Here is a 6,324-nt window from a genome sequence, read left to right on the forward strand (position 1 = left end):
GACCTTGAAACCCCCAAGGTTTCCAAAAAATAAAACTAAAGCCTAAAAATGAATTCTAAACGGATGGAAATGCAAGGGAGGATGTTGTAGAATGCCTGATGAGACGGCGTTCGGTTTCGACAGTCACATTCTCCGCAATGTCCACGGGAAGTTTCTTGCAAAAGCCCTTTTTCTCTCCTCAACGGTGAACTGGTAAAAATGAAATGGTAAAAGCCCTTTTTATAAGTTTTTTGAGTAAATGAATGTTAAATTTGTTTATTTTCCACCATGAAAAGGTATTTTTCAAAGTATTTTTATCTATATTAAACAGGTATGAGTAATGTGTTGGTTTTTGTGCAGGATACAAGGATTTTCAGGGAAAATTGTCATTTTTCACATACAAAAACATCACAATCATCTTTTAAGCCCTTTTCTGACTCCCAAAACATGAAAAGATTGACGAGTGTTTCTTTTACACTCGTTTAAACGGAATTAAAAGATGGTCCCCTTATAGCCCTTTTCTGACCGTAAAAACATGAAAAGATTGCCGAATTTTGGTCGTTTCAAATTCGATACTGGAAATAAAACGACGTGTCCTTGATCGCTATTTACTTTTCAGGTCAAAGACACTAATCATGAAAGTACTCCTTGGTCGTAAGATCAAGCGGTTCTCTCAAGTATTATTTTATACTTTTTCGGGATTGGGAGACACAACTTTACGAAAAATTTCAACCTGGAGTCTTCTTAAGTTTTTTCAGACTCTCTAAAATTGAAAAACGCCGAGTTTCTCCTATATTGGACTCGTTAAAATTTCACAGTAAAGGACCTGTTCGATTACAAACAGGAACGAACCACTCCTTCTTAGGGTTCGAATCAAAACTAAGTTGGACTCATCCGAAGGATGAGCTTATAATCAAGCATATGTTATCCTCCTCAAGCTTGCAAAAAATAAAGAGATACTTGCCAGAAATGGTGGGGGAAAAGAGAGAAAAATGAGCCTATTTTTTATCCTTTGTCTCAGAAGAAGCCTTATTACCACTCTTGAACACGACACTTTGCATTCACCTGGGTTGGGAAATCCTTTGCCTCACAGTTGATCAAACCACATTGAAAGTTTTCAGCTGGGTATTAACTTTGGGTCAAATGTCACCAAGCCAACTGTTGTGTCATTATGTGTTCAAGAGGTCTCTGCATATAAACCATTCATCTGCAAAATACCCGTCATCCATCTTGACCATCCCTGAGTCAGTCCTTACAGCTACATTTCTTCAACTTGATCTATGATTTCGTGTTGTGGGCTTGCCTGCAACGGGTCGCTTTCTATCGACATCAGCACATTATCTAGAAAGATGACCTAGGAATCGTTAGTACCTTGAAGTCTGCATGCATCAATGGCAGGTTTCTCGCCTTTGATGATGGTTTACATCATTGACTTTCGATCGAAGGATTCCGTGAAATGTTCGACGCCAACTCATTCATTCACATCTCATGGATTGTACTGGGTACTTTGAGAACCATTGACATCACTGGTGGTCTCTCTCACGCTTGTTAACAGTTTACATCACTGACTAGTAATCAAGTGGTTTCTACCATGTTTGACATCAACTCATTTATTCGCATGGATAGAATCGTACCTGTTCGGGAAGTAGAAATGAAGACCCTGGATCTAGTTTCCACCATCCAGGTTGCGAGGAGTTTTGTATTCACTATACAGTAGGCTAATCATAAATAGATGGTTGCTCCCATACTGTGTCTACAAAGTCTATAATTATGATGTACTGCAAAATCATTCTTGTATCAGAACAGTAGATAGTTTGTTAGTTAAAAGTTTTCAATCTGAGTATGGGAATGCCTACCTCAGCGATGATATGATCTTATATATGTATTTTGTGTTGAATACTTGCAGGTTCCGACTGGGCTCTCCACAAGATAATCCTTGAAATGATAAAGTACTTCACCCTTCCTAGATGATATGAAACCCTTATCTACTATAGGCTTCGCACTTTAGGGGGCAATCTGTTACACTAAAATTTGTCACCATGACTATTTGCAGTTAGTATGGCTCCATCAACTGTCATACTATCCTCCTTGGCAAGTCTCATACCTCTGCTCTCCATGTCAAACTCCAATAAAGAGAGAAAGTCTTTAAAAATCTATATATCTCTAGGTACGCAGTTTCTCTTAGCCTTACCTGCGTGTACGCACCCCAAGTTCACAATACCTGCGTACTTGTACGCTCTGTAAAAAAGTTACTTGTAGTCATTTCTAGAGCATTCTAGAAGCTTGTTTGACGTGTATGGAGCGCCTCCAGATGGTTCATGTATCCCTATGAAAGAGGAACTTATCCCATCAAGACGGGAGCTATCCCATCCAAAGAGGGGCTTATCCCATTGATGGTGGACCTGAATAACTTCCTCTAGAGCACTATAAATACAGGCATTGGGCCAGAGGGAGGGGAAGTTGAAAGCTGAACATTCCTAAGGGTAGATGCTGCTGGAATTAGGACTCCCTTGTAAAGCTTGAGAGGAGAGATTCCCATCCTTTCTTAGCCTTATTTGAGAGTGGGTGAGCTGATCAAAGTAAAGGAAAACTCTTGCTGGACCCTAGGAGGGACCTGCACAACACCAAGGCTCAGGTTGTAATGGTTTCTTTTGTTTCCACTTAATACAAATGAACTCATTTTTCTCAACAGATTGTTATTCATGATTTGTTTCATATACTCCTTGGTCTGTATGATAGATATGTATTATTTTATGAGTTTATCAGGTGCTATTTAATCTTTTGGCTTGTTAGTGAATGCAGGTTTCGAAGAGAAGGAGGAGCTCATCTGGATCGGTGAGACTGGACTACTACAAAGCGTTGGACTAAAGGTATGTTAAAATCACCTGATTACTTGTATTCTAAATGCATGTTTAGAGAAAGGTAGTGTTTATTTGTCTTGTTTGTCACTAGAAAGCCTTTGCTTCTAGGGAGGTCGGTTTTGTCCGCATTATCGACTCTTTTCGCATGACACTTAGTTCCAGTATTTTGACTTGCAGCTCTCTTACAACACACCTCTACTCACAACACATCAATAAAGTAGCCATCATCATCTCTTTTCTCACAGGTTTCACGAGTCATTCACAGCCCTTCATGAATCTTCCCTAATTGTTGCATTTTTCTCATAATCTCCCCTCTTGTCTCTTGAACAAATCCAACCATCATTTTCTTTCCTAATCATCCATGATGAGCTTCAGACACCTTGCCAACTCCCTCTAATCTTCAACTACCATTTCCCACTATTTTTCCACCTTTAAAACTTCTAAAAATATCTCTCAGCATCCTCCTATAGATTCTCCCGTAGATCCCCTGTAGCCTCCTGTAGAATTTCCTAAAAGTGCCAACTGACCAAGTGACAACTTGCAGTAAGAGCTAGTACTTGTGCATACAACACCATCGCTTCCAAGTTTTCTACGAACTACCAGGTTGATAAAAGTAAAGTAGGAAGCCCCAGGAGTTGCAGCATTCCTGCTGCAATACTGGTGCTCACCAGTCACCCTTCCCAGTCAGCATATGGACTGCCCAGTCCGCAACCTTGCAACCAATCTGCAAATTGCTTTACCTATTTGGGAAATCGATCAGAACGTGATATTAGGAGCATATGACATCAGGTTTGAGCGATTCAAGTTGTGTCGGATTCAGTACATTGAGATATATGCACTGGTACAACTTTCAAGCACTTTTTAACACTTTGAATTTTGAGCACTTGAGTGATCCATTGGATCACCCATGGTGGTAGTCATCAAAGATTATTGGGATGAATACACTATTGAAAATGTTTTCGATCTGTTTCGTGAGTACCAGAACCTATTCCCCAAAACCTTTGAAGAAATGAAGGGAATCGTTGTGGAGTTAGGAGAAATGAAGATTCCCTTAAAGCCTGATGCGAAGCCAGTAAAGCAACAACCTTATCAGTTGAATCCTAGTTACAGAGAAAAGGTCAAATGGAAAATGGAGAAGATGTTGCAAGTGGGGATCATTGAAATGATGGAGGAATCAAAATAAATCAACCCAATGGTGGTTCAAAATAAGAAGACAAGCGAGCTAATAATTTGTGTCAATTTTTGGAAGTTGAATGATGCTTGTGTGCATGACCGCGTGCTATTTTTTACCCCATTTACGAATGAGATTATAGAAAATTTAGGAGGTTAGGAGGCTTACTGTTTTACTAATGTATTTTTGGGATACCACTAGGTGTGGATCACCAAATAGGATTGACACAAGATCACTTTTTCGATAGAGTGGAGATGTTTCTAGTATACACTGATGCTATTTAGGTTGAAGAATGCATCAACAATTTTTTCTAGAATAGTGGTGACTACATTCAAGAAGTTTATGCATAAATTATTGGAAGTCTATTTGGATGATTGGACAATATTCAACTTATTGAAAAATCATATTTGTTGGATATGTGTTATATTCTTGCCACAACTAGACCCAGGCGATAATATGTTGTGTTGGGCATAACAAGGGGGTCATAATGGGGGTGACATCCCTCCCTTCCAAGGGGTTTACAAGGGGCAGTAGCCCCCCCTGCACGGGGTCTGGGGATACACCTAGGAATATTCTTTTATGTAGATCCAATAATAGTTGTGCATACCCAAGGATGTTGGGTGGACCTACCCATGGTTTTGCGCATTGTTTTCAAGCATGGTTTTGGGCATGATGGTTTTTTCCCATGGTATTTTGTAGATACGATAAAGGGAACTACAATTATTTTCTAATCCGGGATTAATGGATTGGGGTTTATGAGTCCTTTGGCATGTATATAATATATTGTGACATTGAAAGGAATATCATGAAAATTCAATATAGTTTTCCTGGTTTGGGTTATAAGAGAAAATATTTGTGTGTATTTTATGTTCTCTCCATTACATTTTTTTCTATTTCCGTTTTTAGTAATATGTTTGCAAGTGAGTTATGTATAGGGTTAAGACCTGCACTTGGTATCAGAGTTGTTTTATCTTCAAGGGGAGACATTTACTGGTAAGCGGTTTTTCTTAGGCCTATGGTAGACCCTGTTACAGTGGGTGATCTATGGGATCGATTCTTGCGGTGAATGAAGATGGAAAAAAAATAAAATATAGAGATAGAGAGATCTAATGAACAAAGTTTTGAGTTGTGGAAACTCAAGATGGAGGATCTATTGGTTGACAAACATTAGTGGATCATTGTAGATCCATGTATGACATCAACAAGAATATTAGCAAAATACTAGGAAAAGTTATACTGGGAGGCGAAAAGCACAATACGATTTTATCTCTCAGATTTAGTATTGTGGGACAACCTAGGGACTTTGTATCAATCTAAGTCTCTGGTGAACAAACTATTCATGTGAAAAAGGTTGTATAACTTGAGGATGAAGGATGGAGACTCAACGATAGAGCATCTAAACGCCTTCAATATTATGGTAAGTCAATTTTTATCTATTGATATTAAAATTTTAGATGAAGATAAGTGCATTAGACTATTGTGTTATCTACCAGACTCATGGGATAGTCTAGTTGTTTCCATAGGTAGCAATACAACTACCTTGAAGTTTGACGAAATATTCTCATCCTTTTTTTAGAGGAGATGACATGAAAAAATATGGAGATATAGAATGGATATGCCTTGTCTATAAGAGGATGGTCCCATACCATAACCAAAAATAATTCCTCAAGTGCGAGATCAAAATATAGAGGAAATCTAAATCTCCAGGAAAACCTGTAAAGGTGTGCTGGAAATATGGAAAAGGACACTACAAAAAGGATTGTAGATCTAAAAATCTTGAGAAAGGAAAGGGATTTAATGACGCTCCTTCTATAGAGGAAAAAACCACCTTAGATGCAGGTGAGAATGTGTACTTTCCTTTTTCTTCAAGTACACACATAGACCATGAGGCATGGTTGATTGATTCAGGTGAATCCTTTCACTTCACTCCCCATAGGGAGTGGTTCTGAAAGTATGAGAAATGCAATGGTTGTGATGTCTTCATAGGGAATGATAGGAAGGTATAATCATAGGACATGGAAAAGTCAAGCTAAAGTTACAAGGTGGAAGGATTAGAACACTTCTTAGTCTTCTGCACATTCCTGCATTAGCTAGAAACTTAATTACTATAAGCAAGATGGATGATGTAGGTGTAAAAATAGTGTTCGAGAAATATACATGCAAGATGGTTTGGGGAGAACTGGTATTGATGTAGGCGGTTCATATTGGAACTCTGTACAATATTATGGGTAGCATTGTTATTGATTGGTGCAATAGTTTTGTGGTTCTTGAACGGGGAACATAAAACCTAGTGGTCTCTAGAAAAAATACTAT

This window comes from Pinus tabuliformis, chromosome 5_2 (genome assembly GCF_031772625.1).
Source record: "Pinus tabuliformis cultivar Carrire ecotype Pingquan chromosome 5_2, CPIR1, whole genome shotgun sequence".
NCBI lineage: Eukaryota > Viridiplantae > Streptophyta > Pinopsida > Pinales > Pinaceae > Pinus > Pinus tabuliformis.